This window comes from Rhinolophus sinicus, chromosome 18 (genome assembly GCF_057876585.1).
Source record: "Rhinolophus sinicus isolate RSI-liver-muscle chromosome 18, RSI-T2T, whole genome shotgun sequence".
Taxonomy (NCBI): domain Eukaryota; kingdom Metazoa; phylum Chordata; class Mammalia; order Chiroptera; family Rhinolophidae; genus Rhinolophus; species Rhinolophus sinicus.
The window spans coordinates 77,603,573-77,620,889 of NC_142518.1; the positions used below are offsets into that span (position 1 = coordinate 77,603,573).

The 17,317-nt window shown below is 40.7% G+C and overlaps 1 protein-coding gene across 2 annotated transcripts in view; it reads right to left on the reverse strand.

The window, feature by feature from the left end:
- The window catches only part of TRPC5 (transient receptor potential cation channel subfamily C member 5), a 330,530-nt gene extending 317,423 nt beyond the window's left edge, over positions 1 to 13,107 (reverse strand). For both annotated transcript variants that reach the window (XM_074323867.2, XM_074323866.2), the window contains exon 1: positions 12,219 to 13,107. The gene's annotated coding sequence lies outside the window, so the exon portion shown is untranslated. The remainder of the gene's footprint in view (positions 1 to 12,218) is intronic.
- Positions 13,108 to 17,317: the final 4,210 nt, after the last annotated feature.

Consider the following 17,317-nt stretch of genomic DNA (forward strand, 5'->3'; position numbering starts at 1 on the left):
GGATTTACTATATCAGGGGGATCACTTCATGGACTATATGGATGCCTGACCATTGTGATTAACACCTGAGGCTGAAGTAGAATAGTATTGAATGTCAACTATACTTAAAAATATATATAGATATAGACATAGATATAGATATATAGATATAGATATAGTCATGGGATGTAAAGTGTAGCATAGGGAATATAGTCAGTGGTATTGTACTTCAGTTTTTGAATGTCTCTGTTGATGAACATTTCAGTTTATGAACACTGTAAATCTGGAAGTAAATGCTTCTGTTTTTGAACACGCCTTGGAAGTCGAACATGTCACGCGACTTCCACTGAGTGCAAGATCCTGAGGCCTAGCTGTCAGCTATTTTCGAATGTTTCAGAACTCAAATGATCTTCTGTAACAGATTATATTTGAAAACTGAGGTACCACTGTACAATGTCAGAGGGGTAGTAGATTGGGGGGGGTTATCACTTTGTGAGGGGTATAAATGTTTAGTGCTTTGCTTTGTACACCTGAAAGTAAAAACAAAAAATAAATAAATAACAACAACAACAAAACAACCCATGAATACTTCATGACTTCTCTAGTCAACAAAATAAGGGCTATTTTGGAACCTAGAGCTTATATTTTAAAATTGAATTTCTTTATTACATATCTCATACTTTATAATGCTTTCTGTCACAAGTCTACAAGTCTTATTGTTTCAACTGGATTATAAGCATCTTAACTTCACAGAGCACAAAATGTTCTTGTGAATTTTCCATAGTGACTGTACAGGTCTCTTTTTGACTTTGATCCCTTTCTCTGGCTCCTCTACCTCCAATAAAAGTGGACCACAATGTTCTACTTTATATGCTTTTCTTCCTCTTCTGACTTTCTTCCTTACATATTTTAAATCGATTTTTTAGAGATAATTTTTTTATAATGATCTCTATGGCTTCCCAAATTTCCATTTCGTTTCCTAACCTCTCTCTTGAGCTCCATACCCACATCTCAAACTTTTGGTGAAAATTTTCAGTAGCATGCCTTGCCTGACTTCAAACTTAATACTATTATTGAAATCTAAACTCATCATTTTTCCATCTCATCCTACCTTATATTTCTTTATGGCATCATCATTCTCTGTTACCTGGATAAAATTTGTAGTTGTATTGGACTACATTCATGACACATATGCAACCATTTGCCATAGTATATCTACGGTTCCTTCATGGTGTCTTTTATGCCCCATCCTTTCCAGGTCCACTACTACAGTAGCAACAATAATATTAACAATTATAACATTTAACATGGATTGAGTGTTCGTTATGGCCAGGTACTAGGATAAGTGCTTTGTATGTATTAATTCATTTCATCCTCATAACATTCTCATGAGGTAGGTATTCTTAGTATCTTGTGTTCATAGGTGAGGAAACTAAGGCTCAGAGTGGCAGAGCTAGAATCACACTAAAATGGGTTTGGACCCAGATTCTCTACTTAACCGCAGTGCTACCTCTCCTCAAGCCTAGATTTCTATAATTTCTCCCTAATTGGTATGCCTGCCATTGCTTCTCCACCATCAATCCTTCCTGCATGCCATTTTCAGAATAACCATCCCCAAACATTGCTATTATTATATCATTTCTCATCTCAAAATCCATTGCTATGTCCCTTTCATTCACTAAATTAAATCTATCCACAGCCAAACTTGCAAAGCCCTCTACAATCTTGGATCCTTGTAGAAGTCACTTCAACTTAGTGAATCTTTTTGGTCAAATATAATGCAAACATTGTCTATTTTATTAGATTGTTTTTATGATTATACAGCACAATAATTCAAATTCAATTGCATAAGTACGTATGTTATTAACTAAATATATATATATATATATATATATATATATATATATATATATATATATGTAAACTACTTTAAAACTGCACAGAGACATATAAGGGATTATTATTATATCTGGTCAACCAATACAATCCAATATAATAGTGAAAATTCCATGCTTTTAATCTGTCAGTTATATATTTTTTCTTTAATTGTCAAAAATGCCTATTAAACATCTAGATGGGAAAGCCAGATTCAAAATTCCAGCTAACAAATGAGTCATTATTAACTGAAAGTCATAGTAGTTCTCCAAATATCAAGATGCCTGTGGGGACAGAGCCCCAGAAAGCAGTTTCCAGGCTCTCGGCCTCACATAGAAAGGTGTTGGCTCAGGTAGTAAATGGCCATCAACTGTGATTGCATGGCCATCAGCTGTGGCTAGTTGGCAGTCAGCTGTAACCAGTGAGCCATTGGCCACTAATATAACTGCTGTGGCTAGGCTAGCAGAAAAAATGGGAGCTAGCAAGAAGATGGTGGCTGAGCTAACAAGAGCGGATTGCAGTTAGCACGGTGGATTGCAGCTAGCAAGTGGGGTTGGTTGGCAGAGAGAAGTAGTAACCTAACTTCCCAACTTTATTTTCTGGAAGTGTGTGTGTTCCCCGCCATTGAGTTGGCTCCAACATCTGGTAACTCTATGACTTAATTATGTCTACAATGTTCTGTCCTCAACAGCTCTAACCAGCATCTATAGACTCATGCTGATGGCTCCTTTTACTGAGTCAATCCATCTCACAGTTGGTCTTCCTCTTTTCCTGTTGCCTTCTATTTTTCCCGACATTACTGTGTTTTCCAAAGAATCCTGCCTTCTCATGATGTGGCCAAAGTAGGAGAGGTTCAGTTTTGTAATTTTTGCCTCCAGAAATGTTTCAGGCTTAATTTTCTCTAGGACCCACTCAGTTCATCTTTCTGGTTCTCCAGGGTATCCACAGAGCTCTCCTCCAACACTATATTTCAAATTAATCATTTTTTTCCTACAAGCTTTCTTCACTGTCAAACTTTCACATTTATACCTTCATATATTTCCACAAGTAGATTAAACCACAATGCCCTACTCAGCTGTACCATGATTTCATTTCATGTTTGACCCTATCATTCTACTCACTCCTGACCATGTTATGAGCGCCTAGAGAGAAAAGGATGGACATATGAGTAAGTTTACACCCACAGTGCCATCCAACTAGTCCACATTCAGTGAATATTTGTCAAGTGATTGACAGTAGGGGTTTAGTTACCACTTGGAGGATTGGATTATTTAATTACACCTTTACACTCTCCTCTTTCTTTCTTCCCCATTAGCCCTCTCAGTTTTCTCTTCCCCACATAATTACCATACAACAAATGTTAAAATCCTCTCTTCTGCAACATCAACATCCTAGGTAAACCTTTACTTATGCATCATCACTTCATCAGCTTTTTCCTCACTTTATCCCCAAACAGCTTCCTATCAATCTTTCTTTATTGCTTGGTATTTCTCATTAGACTAAAAGTTACTAACCTAGGAAAAGTTTCTGGGGATGATCACTGTGTGATGACAATAGCATGGTCTACAGTGTAAAGTTTTCTGGTGGCATTTAAGGTGAAATATTTTATGTAAACTGCAGACTTTCAGGCCATGTTCAACACTGGACAGGCCCCTGAGCCATATCCAAGATATGCCAATGGAAGTAACAACTGGGAAGCTCAGTTCCAAATCCAGATATTATAAATCTCCAGATGTTCTTGCATCACTGAGAAAAAGCATGCCCATTTTTATTGGATTTTTCAGTTTTCCTTTGGATCTTTGCTGCTTTCTGGGTATTACCACAGTTTAGGGACCATAGTGCCAAAGCACAGCATGGAACTCCCTTAAAGAACATTAAGGTTTCTATGTTTAGGCAGAGATTCATTTATTTATAAGGATTATTTATAAGATCTGGTCAGTGGTTCCAATCATTCAAAGCCACATTTATCAAACTTTTGGACAAAAACCCACAGCAAGAAACGTATTTTACATTGGATCCAATATACACACAAATATATGCACATGTGCACACACACACAGTAACACACATACATTATTGAACAAAAGTTTCACGGAACAATGCTTACTATTACTACATGAAATTCACATTTTTTCTCTTTTAATCCATTTCATTTAAAAATAGTGTTATGAATACTAAACTGATTTCACAGTAAATGATGAATCATTGCCCACATTTTGAAAAACATTGGTTTAAAGGATGGAAACAAAAAAGAGGATGATAAGATGTTCTGTTTTGTGCTAGGAGAAGGCAAGTATATATTGCCTGCAGCTACTATGCTGAGAAGATATGCGGTTCTTAAGTTACAGCTAAAGACCAATATCCATAGCAGGGATAACAAAAATAATTAACTGTGATGTATCAGTTTTGTTATAAGCTTTACTCAATTCTTTGTTTAAACCAAGCTTGCCATCTTTTGTTTTCTGTGCTTGTTTCTGTATAACATACTACCCAACTATGTGGTAGTCTGTTTCAGTGTTTACAATTGTGCAATAGTTTCATGTTCTTTTGCAAGTTAGTTGGAAAGCTATGTCAATTTCAAAGATTATTTATACATAAGATATTGGAATATTTTTATACTAAAATGTAATTACCTTATTACTATATGGAATGATAACTATATTTCGTGAATTTGTTTTGGATTTTTCCCCAATGCACACTGTGGACATTTCTCTCCTCTCCTTGCCTCTCCTCTCCTCTCCTCTCTCCTCCCCCCTCTCTCTCTCATTTGTACTTCCTGGAATTCCAAGATTCTAGAATGTTCAGATAAAATTGGTGGGATATGTAAAATATTGAGGAATTAGTGTTATATAACATACAGAGTACTCAGGAGAGCATCATGGGGCCAAAGGGACTATAAACATTATAGAAAGTGGGCATAGTCATGAGTTGCTTGGATAACTGGTCCAAAGGTCTGTCCCTTAACACAGATGTCAGTTCTTCCAAAGTTGCATTGTAGTGAGAATGCAGCAAAAGAACAAAATTGATTTGAGCTGTATTTTGCAAGATTTTGTTATGTGGTAAAGATGTTTCTGAACATCAATTCATATTTTCTTGTATTTTCATACAGAAGGTCTGGGGGAATAAAATAAAATGGGGTGGGTGTTGGCAAGTAGATGAGAAACAGTGGGAACAAGCTTTGTCACTGAATACCCTTTTATATATTTTGATTTTGAACAATAGACAATTTGTCTATTCAAACACTTAAATAAAAAGGAGAAAACATGAAACAAAATAACAACAAGGAAAACAAAAATAACAACCAAAAAAGCTTTCCGACAATGAGGAAAGATTATAATGTAGGCCAAGAGAAAATGCAAGACTTAGAGGAAGAGAGACCTATATTCCTGTCCTGCCTCCATTATTTACTAGCTGTGCAATATCAGGCATACACCACTTAATGTGCCTGATCCTGTTTCCTAATCCATTAAATGGGAATGATGATACCTATCATATAAGAGACTGTAGTGAAGATTATTTAAGATAATGTATTTGTAGCCCTCAACACAGAAGATTGTGATAGGCAGGATAATGGCCCTCTAAATATGTCAACACATCCCTAGAACATGTGAATCTGATAGGTTACATGGCAAAAGGGATTTTTCAGATGGAATTAAGATTGTTAATTAGATGACCTTAAAATAAGGAGATTATTCTGGATTATCCGGTGGACCCAATGTGATCACATGGGCTCTTAAAAGCAGAAGAGGAAGGCAGAATAGTCAGAGATGCAAAGGAAGAAGAAGCAGGAAAGAGTCAAAGTGTGAGAGGTTTTCTATCTGCACTGGTTGGCTTTGAGGTTGGAGGAATGAGGTCATGAGCCAAGGAATGTGGGTGGCCTCTAGAAGCTAGGAATGGCCTTCATCTGACAACCAGCAAAGAAATCAGTACTTCAGTCCTATAACCACAAGGCTGTAAATTGTGGCAACAACCTGAATAGGCAAGGAAATGGATTCTCCCTTAGAGCATCCAGAAGCGAATGCAATCCTGCTGACGCCTTGATTTTAGCTCAGTATCCCTGTCTCAGACTTCTGAGCTACAGAAATATAACAATAATAATTTGCGCTGTTTAAAACTGCTAAACGTGTGGTTGTTTGTTATGGCCACAGCAGAGAACTAATACAAAGAGTTTCAACAATTGAGAGCAATTGTTATTGTTAATTTAGTGAACACGGAAATCTTACAAATTAGTAATCTATATTGTGTGTTATAGGATTATTGATGCCACACTAATCTGATTCTTTTAAAAATCAAAGACTGTTGGGCAACTTCAGTTCCAATAGAAGCTGCAGGTTTCAAACATGCCAAAGGACTGGGACCCAAAGGTTGTCACGTCTGGCTCTATGTCTTTTCAGTCAGGCTGCCCAGATTACATATGCTAATGAATAAATCTTCAGAGAATACAGTGCTTAGTGATTTTATCGAAATTTATAAAATTTATTGGAATTTATAGAATTATTGGAATTTATACCTATCATATTTTACAGGGGAGAAAATTGAGCAGGTAGGGCATACTATGGGGTGGAAAGAGGTAGAATCTGCTCATTTTTTTCACCTGTAAAATAGTGATGGGTGATAGGTATAGTATTTACCTAAGTTGTTAAACTATAAAATGAACAAGTTACTTAATTCCTTTGAGCTTAAGTTTTATATGTAAAAGGTGATAATGTACCTATTTCATGGAGTTGTTGTGAGGGTTTAAATGAGATATTGAATGTAAAATGCTTGGCACATGACTAAGCACTCTCTAGGTGTTAATGTTGTTGTTAAGCTGACCTTTGTAAGATGTGTCAATAAGGTAAAATACTTCTTATGTGACACCAAGTCATTACTTTCTGGGGGGAAAATCACTGTAGCTTAGTTGGTGATTTATATATAAAATTTTTGTCCCTTTTGTGGGCTCATATTCAGAAATATTTATTGAGTTTCTCTGCTATGCCTTTACGTACGTCATTTATTTTGCCCAAATATCTTACATCCATCCTGTGAAGTAGAGGTTTTAATGCACCCATTTTATAGACTGTTATCAGGCCAAAAATTCAGTAATATTTAGTTCTGACCCCAAAATGCTATTTCAGCCTTGATTTTTCAGTTCATCCATTAAAGGGTGTGTGTGTGTGTGTGTGTGTGTGTGTGTGTGTGTGTGTGTCTGGGTCTGTATGTGCATGTATTTGCCTGCTGCATATACATAGAAACATGCAGAAAGAGCCTCACTAGTAACTTTCTACCTTGGTAATTTTGAGACATGACATATAGAATAGGGTCACTTCTAATTTCAGTCTTAGTCTATTAATTGATTTCATCAGGGTCATCTGTAATTCTTTCTGAATAACACTTGTATTTGGGCCTCCATTCCACTCAAATACACAGAGGGTGACAAAAATATGCAGACACATTTTAAGAAAGGAAAAAAAAACCTATTAAAATTATGCTAATGGTAACCACTTTGAGCACCTCTTGTAATTGCAGAAGTCAAACGTGACTTGTATTCATCTTTTGTTATTGTTATAGATTGAGTATTACAATTTTAAGACAGTGTTTTCCTTCCTTAAAATTGTATATACATTTTTTGGTACCCTCTGTATTTTACTTTTCTGTATCTTTCTTAGTATTCTGTTATTCTATCTGTGGGAAGCCCAATGTGGTTCACACCAATCAGAAATAGATGTTAGGTGCCCCAAGGCATAGCATCCAGTGGCTAGTTTTCTAGCAAACTGAAATTATTGGCCAAATCATAGCTAATATTTTATAGTGTCTCATTTAATCTTCATAACAACTCAGTGTCAGTGGGTATATTTTTAATCCCTTTATACAAATGATGAGGAATCTGAGGCCCAAAGACAAAATACCTTGTACAAGTTTACACAGCTAGTTATTTGTGGGCAGGATTGGGATTTGAACTCAGTTCTGTGTGAGTCCCCAAACCCAGGTCCCTCTGGTAAACAGAAAAATAATGTGGTCTTACTTCCTTTGAATAAATTCTCTTGTCCACACTTAAGGTTTTTATGCTAGATAACAAGAGAAGTGGACTTGGGGAAAGTTAATATTTTTATTTTTTTTAAATAGGCTGCATGAATTGTCCCTACATGTTCATTAAGTATTGTTTTCAAATGACTTTCAGCTGGAAAAAGCTCTAACTTTTTCAGGGAAAAGCTCTAGCCCAGTGCCGCTCAAACTTTAGTATACAAACAAATCACTATGATATTCTTAAAAATCAGATTCCAATTCAGTAGGTCTGAGTACAGGTCTAAAATTCTTCACTTACAAATAGCTCCCAGAGGAAGGTTGTGCTACTGGTGTGGGGACCACACCTGGAGTAATAAAGTCCTAGCCTACTCCATCCTAGCCCCTCTTTTTTAACCTTGTGATATCCTCAGTATAATGTGGAAGTTCTTTATATCATCCTTCTGGGCTATAACAGACATGTGTGCATTGGCCTATTTTCTCAGATCCTAAAAGAAACTAGGGTAGAAACCAGGTATCGAGGCTAGATCATGGAGTCAGGAAAGAACAACCCCCGGACCTGCAAACCTTCCTTCTAATACTCTACTATAAATAAAATAAAATAAAATAAACCATCTGCCTTGTCCTTTCTATTTCCTTTGTTTTTATTTTTCAGGAAGAAGGAGAGAGAGAGAGAGAGAGAGAGAGAGAGAGAGAGAGAGAGAACGCATGCATTGTGGCAGGTGGTGGTTGAGAAGGCAAGTCACAAAGATATGGCAATAAACATGTAAATATAAATATGCAATGGGAATAGAGGGCTGTGATCTTAGTAAAAATGGCCTTAGTTTTCTCTTGATTTCTTGGAAAAATCTCCAGATTTTTAGGAAATTTATTCAGTACTAGCATGGAGTCCTAGGTTCTTGTTTTGGTCTATTGCTGACCAGTTGTATGATTTTGGCAAGTCATTTCTATTCTGGTTTCAATTCCTCTATAGGTGAAATGAGGGAATTGGACTCTGCCATGATCCCTACATGTTTTCCACCATCAGCTCTTTCTTTGCCTTTGCTAAGGCAAAAAGCTGGGACAATTGCACTAGCCATCAGCATCTAAGTGCCAACTCTGCAATGGGTAATAGAGGAGAAAACCTAGGGAACTTGCAAAATTCCCTTGACCCAGTGATCTTCAATTTTTGCTGTGCCCACCAGATATTATTATTTTTTAAAATCATAGAATAGATTTATTTACCTGAAACCATATCTTTGCAATGCTTGTGCTTTCATTATTTTTTGAAATCATCTGTTATTATTCAGTTGAGCATGATGTACATATTTGTTTATGAGACCACATCTGAGTCACTGAAGACTCATTCTATGCTGTTGGGATGGTTTGATTGGTCTCACTGGACAAAGGGCTTGAGAGAACATCAACAGAAGGAAAGCCACATGAGTTTTAGAAAGGATGCCACTATGGAAACCTCAGCTACAGATTGGTGGCTAGTCTCAAGTTAGCCCTAATCTGGGACTGATTAGCTGCAACTTCTGCCTAGAATGAGGCATCATTTCTGTCTGCAGGCTGCAAATTTTGTCATACCCCTCCCTGAAAACCTGGAAAACGTCCAAGCTAGATTAGGTTGATGGCACCTTGGAGAGAAAGGTCCTGCCCATCATATTCCTCAGCTAACAAGAGGCTCTTCTTGAATGGCTTAGTGTACTTAGCTGAAAACGAACCTTTGGCATAAGGAGGCAGAAATGTTTTGGTCCTTCTCCTTCAGTGATGGAGCTACGGCAAAAGACAAATTTGAATATTTGGAAACAGGCTGAAGGAAAATAGCATGACACATTTGAAATATCCATTTGATAACTAAGCAACTGCATGGCTCATAAATAAAAATTTAATATGCTAAGGAGGGAAATAAGATGGAAAAAGTGAAAATGTACTCCAATGCACCCAATTCTCTGGTTCCAAGGAATTCTGTCACCATTTACTCAGTTTTTACAAGGCAATTGTAGGCAATTTTAGGGTGCTTCATATCTCAGTCAACTTTCTGTGCTAACTCCATCTTCAGCCAAAGCAAAAGAAAGCAAACATGGTTTCCTTTCTATGTGTTTCAAAACACTGTGGGGTTCTCTCTCTCCTATCCCCCCTCTTCCTCCTGACTGTATCTCTAATTTTCTGGCCAAGCCTTCTCTAAGTGTTGTGGTTCTGTGTGTCATTCTGATTTCAGTTGTTAATTCTAGAAAAAATGGAATCACAGGACTATAGCTCTTATAGCTGGTAGACAGCAGATATTATCTGGTTCAGGTCTCTATGTTGGAGCATACACTGAAGCCAGATGAACATCTGTCAACACAGCTGGGGGTGTCATTGGTTCTTGATCCCTGTAATGCCTTGTCCCCTGAGGAACCATGGATCAGGACCCACTGCGGCAGCCAGATACATCACCAAGAACAGAGCAAAGACCTACACCTTAGGCTTCATCCCTGTTGACACTTTCAGTTCTTCCCAAGTATGAAGCTGCCTGTTCTTTCCTACCTGTCTGCAGCCTGCTCTTTGCTATTTATGGGAAAGTGTAATTCTAACCTATCTAAGAAAATATTTGTTTACAATCACCTAAAAACAAGTAACAGAATGGGCACCTTTTCAGATCTTGCTTGAGTAATTCTCATTCTGTTCCGACTCTCAGCAGTGAGCTTTAGAACAAATTGCCTGATTCAACATAAACGGTTCCACTTAATGCAGAATCTGTTTTTCTCATTTACTGAATTGGAAGGAGGTAATTCTTTGTAGTTCAGTAATATAGTAATAAATAGAAAGTTTAACAGAAGAGCCTGGGTGCTTTGCAAGCATGAATTCAAATGCTCTCCTCTCTGCTTCAGCAGCACAGAGACCAGATTTGTAGTATGGGGTTGATACAGGTCCTTGAAAAAATACACACCATATATATGACAACTTTATGAAAGAATCACACACACACCATATATATGGTGAAAGCAGCATCTCCCAGGGACCAAAACATAGATTTCAAGTGGGATTCAGTTTTTCCTTCAACCTTGCAGAGTGACAGAGGCTCCTCTTGACCCTGTGTATTTCCTTTATCCCAGGCTAAACATTTGCTTTGAAACCAACTTGGTATTATGTGAATGTATTTCCATGCCTTTTGATTTAGAATAAGTAGATGTTAAACACTGAGTGAAAGGTACCGTTTGATATAATTTATATCTCAGCGTTGTAAGAATCTGTGGAAAAGGAGACATGGTATAGATCATCTGTAGAACAACACAACAACAAAATACCTGAGACCGACAATAGACAATTATGAATGCTGCTATGTAAACTTGCTATATTTGCTAACTGCCATGGGGATAAATATATGGCAATAGACAAGCAGGTGTGTGTGCCATGTAAATGTAGTAATTATTTCTTATTTGAAGCCAGGACTGATATGAACAATCCCTAAAGGGAGCATTATTGGTTAGTCTATGTCTTTCCTACTCAGATAATAAACTCTGGTAAAGTTCAGAGATCCTGTCTTTCAAGCTGGTTTCCCAGCTCCAGGTTTTTCATGAGGGAGTGATAACCTTGCTAGCCACTCATCTACCACCACATACATGACTATAGCCAGAAAAGCTCAGGTTGGCAATGGGGAATAAGCCTTTCTCCCAGTCTCATTCTTAGAGACCATGGAGAAAGATCAGGATTTGTGAATACAGCTCAGTACCTGTGTGTGTGGAATGTATGATCATGACTGTCCAAGTCAGTGTTTGTGTGTTTGCGGGGAGGAGAGGGTGTCCACTTTGGAGCAGAGATCTGACTGATGTCCCCCAATTTGCATTTCCTGGTTCCTTTAAGGAAGCCAGGAAAATGAATCCGGGTATTTTTTAAGTTTGAAGGATAAAAAACAGAAAGAAGGTTCTTCTTCTGGTCCTTGAGCCGCCATAAGCACATCTCTGCATCTTAAAGTGTATTTTAGCAAAAAGGCCTGTGTCCCTGTTCCCATGCTCATCTGATTTTGAGGAGGCCAGGAGCAGGTTCCTAGGGAGCTTAATACCTACCCAGGGATGAAGCAGATATATCACTATTCAGAGGTAAGGCGAAGCTCTGATTTTGGAGAATATCCCAAGTGAAAAGGATGCTTTTGGTCATTGCCAAGAGCCACCTGGTCCTAAGGCCACTAGAACTTTCCCCCACCCCCACTGTGTCCAAAACAATCTGTTGCTGCCTTTGCTCTACTTCCTCCCATCATGCAAGCCCAAGGCCAGCCAGGTAGTACCTTCCAGCCCTCAGCATCCCCATCCCCACACCTTAACTCAACCCACACCTTGCACCCCTTGGCAGTGCTCCTGCAGCAAAACAGAGGGCACACAGGTCGCTTATCCACTTACCCCTGGTCAAGTCGTTTGTTCGGATCTGCGACGTCTGGTGTCCCTGAGCCAGGGCGCGCGGTGCGGCGGCCTTACTGGATGGACTCTTCTCCCTTGGCGCACAAACAGTAGCAGCCTGGGACAGCAAGGTGCTTCGAGAATGCTGGGACGGTGGGTGCGTGAGCACAGGGAAAGGAGCGGGGTGCAGTGAGGGGCCTAAGTGCTGGCTCCTACCTTGGTTTCTCCCTTCCCTCCTCAATTATCTCCAAACTTCCCTCTGGGCTGGCTGGCCTTCCTCACCTTTAGCCTTCGTCAGCGCCCAGAAACTCTTTACCTCTTTCTCTCTCGCTTCTCTCGGCTCTGTGAGCCAACCTGGGCCCCTTCAAACGCACATACTCCTTTCACGCAGCCAACCACCCAGTACCAGCAGCAGAAGAAACTGACACGGGGAGACACAGGGGTAGCTGACACGAGAGTGTGAGGAAGAGAATGTGAGAGATAGAGAGGGGGGTAAGCAGGGACGGAGCAAGAGAGGGAGAGAGAGAGGAAGAGGGAGAGGGAGAGGGAGAGGGAGAGGGAGAGGGAGAGGGAGAGGGAGAGGGAGAGGGAGAGGGAGAGGGAGAGGGAGAGGGAGAGGGAGAGGGAGAGGGAGAGGGAGAGGGAGGGAGGGAAAGAGAGAGAGAGAGAACCGCATTCACACCATTACATGTACAAACACACACTCAAGCTCCATCTACTAGGTAGCTGCTGGCGGGAGCCCTCCGCCACCCATCCAAATATTTCTAGACTAGGTTTCTGTCCCCTTCTGCTGTCGTTTCTGGAAAATGCTATACAGCGAAGGGGAGAGAAAAGAAAAAAATCGAGGAGACGCGCGCTCTCTTTCTCCTCCCCACCCCAAGCTCCAAAAATGTCCAATTCTGAGCTCTTGTTTTTCCCTTCTATCTGCTTCTGGCTTCGCTCAGTTCCTGTTCTTTCTCCCTCCGTTTGGGTGACTGCAAGCTGCGAAAAACCCGTCGCAGTCGTGGGGTTTGTGGGGGTGGGGTGTGGGCGGGGGAGACCGCGACTGTTGGCGAAAGCGCCTCTCACCTCCCCTCAGCCCCGCCAATGCCTCACCGTGAGGGGGGAGGGAAAGAGGGAAGACCGAGCAGCTGCTCCTGCCTTCTCTACAGCTTGGTGGCCAGGGGTGGAAGGAAGCTGCAGCCGCAACCGCAAGTCAGCCCCCGCTGTCTTGTCCCACCGTCTCATCTCTCGCCCCTCGGTACGGAATTTTCTGTTTCGTTCGTTTGCTCTTCCTGGGCCTCCCCCTCCCCTGGGTGGTGGCAGAGACTGGGCTGAGCGTGGGTGCGGGTAGAAGGGACCAGAGTGTCTCATGGTTCCTGGCTTACAGAGTGTCTCTTTGCCCCTTGGCCTGAGCGTCCCCTGCTTTGGACAGTGACCCCCCACCTGTCCCTCATCTCGGGCTCTGCGCTGGCGGCAGCAGGGTTGCTCCAGCAGCCACGGATCATCCCTGGGGAAGGAGAGTTGAGCCAGCGGGAACACAGGCGAGCGGTCTGCGGATGGCGGGTGCCCTGAGTCGCTGGGGGCTGGCTTGGGGGTCCTGTGGAGCCCGCTTGGATCCCTGAGGGTTCTAAGTGTAACCCAGTGTAGGAAGCCCATGAGCGCAGCCCAATTCTTCCATCCTTGCCCCTCTCACCCATAGGGTCAGTCTCCCAAGACCAACCCTAGACTTAAAGGGCTTGGGGTCGAATAGTGGTATAGTAGGGATTAGGGAGTAACTTGCTTAGTGGTGGCAGTAGCGCGTGTGTGTGCCCTTAGGCGACTCTTTGATTTCTGCGGCCTTGCCTTCCTGTCACATGAGGCACCGCTCCACCCCACCTCTCACCCTACACTCTGGCACCCAGAATGCAGACCCTCTTGAACCCTCCTGGAACCTGGAACCAACTGAGTGACCCCAACCCCACCACAAACCTCAGATTTCTACCTGCAACCTGCAGGCGCTTAGGTCCTCTAGCTGGCAGCATCTTCTGACCCCACTGGACAGTCCCAAAGCTCAGCTGTGCCTTTTATCTCCCTTACTACCTCTCTCTGGAAAGCGGGTGTGGTGCACTGCCTTTCTGGACCCTGGGCTATGCCTGAAACCCTTTCCCCTACCTATTCTCAGAACAACCCAAAACAGAGAGAAAGCTCCACTTGAGCTGTACTTCCAGCTGTGGTCTTAAACCCCTGAGCAAACACTGCTAGCCTGAGTAGAGCTCCAGAAAGACCCAGAACTGCCTTCCCTGCCTCAATGGCCCAATGTTCCCATTGCCTTCCGGTGAAACTGGCATAGATATGTCTAGTGGCCACCCTAGCAACTCTCCTAGGCTACCCTGGGAAAGTCCCTCAGGGCACCAAGCATGACAAGTTTTTCTGTTGTGGTTGGTCTCCTTAGCCCTGAGGTGGCCCAGTATATTCTGGGGAGTGTTAAGCTTTTGTGTGGGAGCAAGGCACTAGAGAAAAGTATTGCTTTGGGGGATGAAGAGTTTGTGCGTTCAAAGGGTAGAGGTGAGTTTGGAGCCCCCCTTTATACTGTTTAAACACCTCAGGAAGTGTTTCTAAAGATTGGCCAATGATGTAGATGTAGATGGGAAAAAAAGTCACTTGATCCTGGAAACTTTCTGCCTTTCTTCCACTCAAAGGCAGTTTTACTGTGGTCAGCGACCTCAAATGTACAGCCTCCCAAACAGAAGAGGTCTGTGTGATTATGAAGCTAGTCCCTCCTTTGGCATGAGGAGTGAGTAGGATGTGTGGCTGTGGGCAAAACTTTGGGGCATTTCCTTTTCTCTGACCAAACTGTAGTCCACCTGAAGCTTCTACTTCAAACCTGAGATGCAACCAGTAGCAGTGCTGAGGGAGAAAGAAAGCCTTATTCTTGTGAGCTGTCTCCTTCAAGGGCCCCTATATACAGTACAATTGTCTTTAACATACGAGGATTATAGGTGTTTTTGAATTTGGGTGCTTGCTTTCCCAGTAGATTGTGGATAAGACCCAAATATTTCTATCTGCTCCTGCCCTACCCTGTTAACCTCTTCAGGAGATCAAGGATATACAAAGGAAAACCCTTCCAAAGTTAAAAGCTCCATGCAAATATCAGGCGTTACTATAAGAATTTCAGGAGAAACCTACTAGAGGATCTCTTAGTGCAATTAAGAAGCTTATGGGGGCAGGAACCCAAGCATCCCTAGGTGCCTGCATTGTTACAGGGTGGCTCACCGTTTCTGTGGGCATGGAAATATTCAAGGTTTCTACTTTGAGGTTGAGAGTGTATGCTTGTTTGAACTCTCCCAGAGCAATTTGCAACCAGAGGTCACATCTGCAAAAGTGGTTCAAAGCCAAATATAGAAGTGATTGTGCATAATTTAAACCCTGATCTACCTGGCTTTTAGGGGAAGTTTACTCACATGGACTGTCCTATTCAACACCACCCAGATATGACTGACAAAATGCAATTGAGACTTAAACATTTTGGGGCACTGTTTTTTCTCATTTCATACAGCCTCGACCATAGTGGTAAGTGAAATATATAGACCAGAGTTTAGTGCAGTATCATAGGCAAAAAGACATTGATATGAGGAACCCAGACAGTAAAGGCATTTTCTTTTTTTCCCCCATTTTATTTTTTTTTTCTTAGTCACTTTTTTAATTAAAATTTATTGGGGTTACAATGGTCAACAAAACTATATAGGTTTCAAGTGTACAATTCTATAATATATCATCTATATATTGTATTATGTGTTCAACACCCAGAGTCAGTTCTTCTTCCATCACCATATATTTGACCCCCTTTATGCTCATCTACCACCCCCAAACCTCCTTACTCTCTGGTAACAATTAAACTGCTGTCTGTGTCTATGACTTTTTGTTTCTTTATTCGTTTGCCTTGTTCCTTTGTTGCTTTCAGTTTTATATCCCACATATGAGTGAAGTCATATGGTTCTCAACTTTTTCTATCTGACTTACTCCACTTAGCATAATAATCTCAAGATCCATCCGTATTGTCGCAAATGGCAGTATTTCTTCTTTTCTCATGGCAGAACAGTATTCCATTGTGTATATATACTACATCTTCTTTATCTAATCATCTATCGAAGGACACTTTAGTTGTTTCCATGTCTTGGCCATCATAGATAATGCTGCAATGAACTTTGGAGTACATATGTCTTAATGGATAAATGTTTTCAGATTTTTGGGGGATATATACCCAGGAGAGGGATTGCTGGGTCACATGGTAATTTTATTCTTAATTTTTTGAGGAACCTCCATATTGTTTTCCATAATGGCTATAGCAATTTACATTCCCACCAGGAGTGTATGAGGGTTCCTTTTTCTCCACAACCTCTCCAACAATTGTTATTACTTGTCTTGCTGATGATAGCCATTCTAACTGGTGTGAGGTGGTATCTCATAGTGGTTTTGATTTGTATTTCCCTAAGCACTAGTGAAGTAGAACACATTTTCTTATGTCTTGTTGGGAGAAGTTTCTGTTCATGTACTCTGCCCATTTTTTAACTGGATTGTTTGTCTTTTTTTATTGTTGAGTTGTATGAGTTCCTTATATATCTTGGATATTAGCCCATATCAGAAAAATTTGCAAATGTCTTCTCCTAAGCAGTTGGTTGCCTTTTTGTTTTGTTGATTATTTCTTTTGCTGTGCAGAAGCTTTTTAATTTGATATAATCCCATTCATTTATTTTAGCTTTTACTTCCCTTGCCTTTGAGGTCAAATTCAAAAAATCATCTTTGAACTCAAGGTCCATAAGTTTAGTACCTATGTATTCTTCCATGCAGTTTATTGTTTCAGATTTTGTGTTTAGGTCTTTAATTCATTTTGAGTTAATTTTGGTACACTGTGACACATAGCAGTCTAGTTTCATTCTTTTGGATGTGGCTTTCCAATTCTCCCAGCACCATTTATTGGAGAGGTTTTCTTTTCTCCATTGTATGTTTTTGGCTGCTTTGTTAAAAATTATCTGTCCATATTTATGTGGGTTTATTTCTGGGTTCTTGAGTTTATTCCATTGGTCTCTGTGTCTGTTTTTCTGCTAATACCATGCTGTTTTGATTATTGTTGCCCTGTAGTA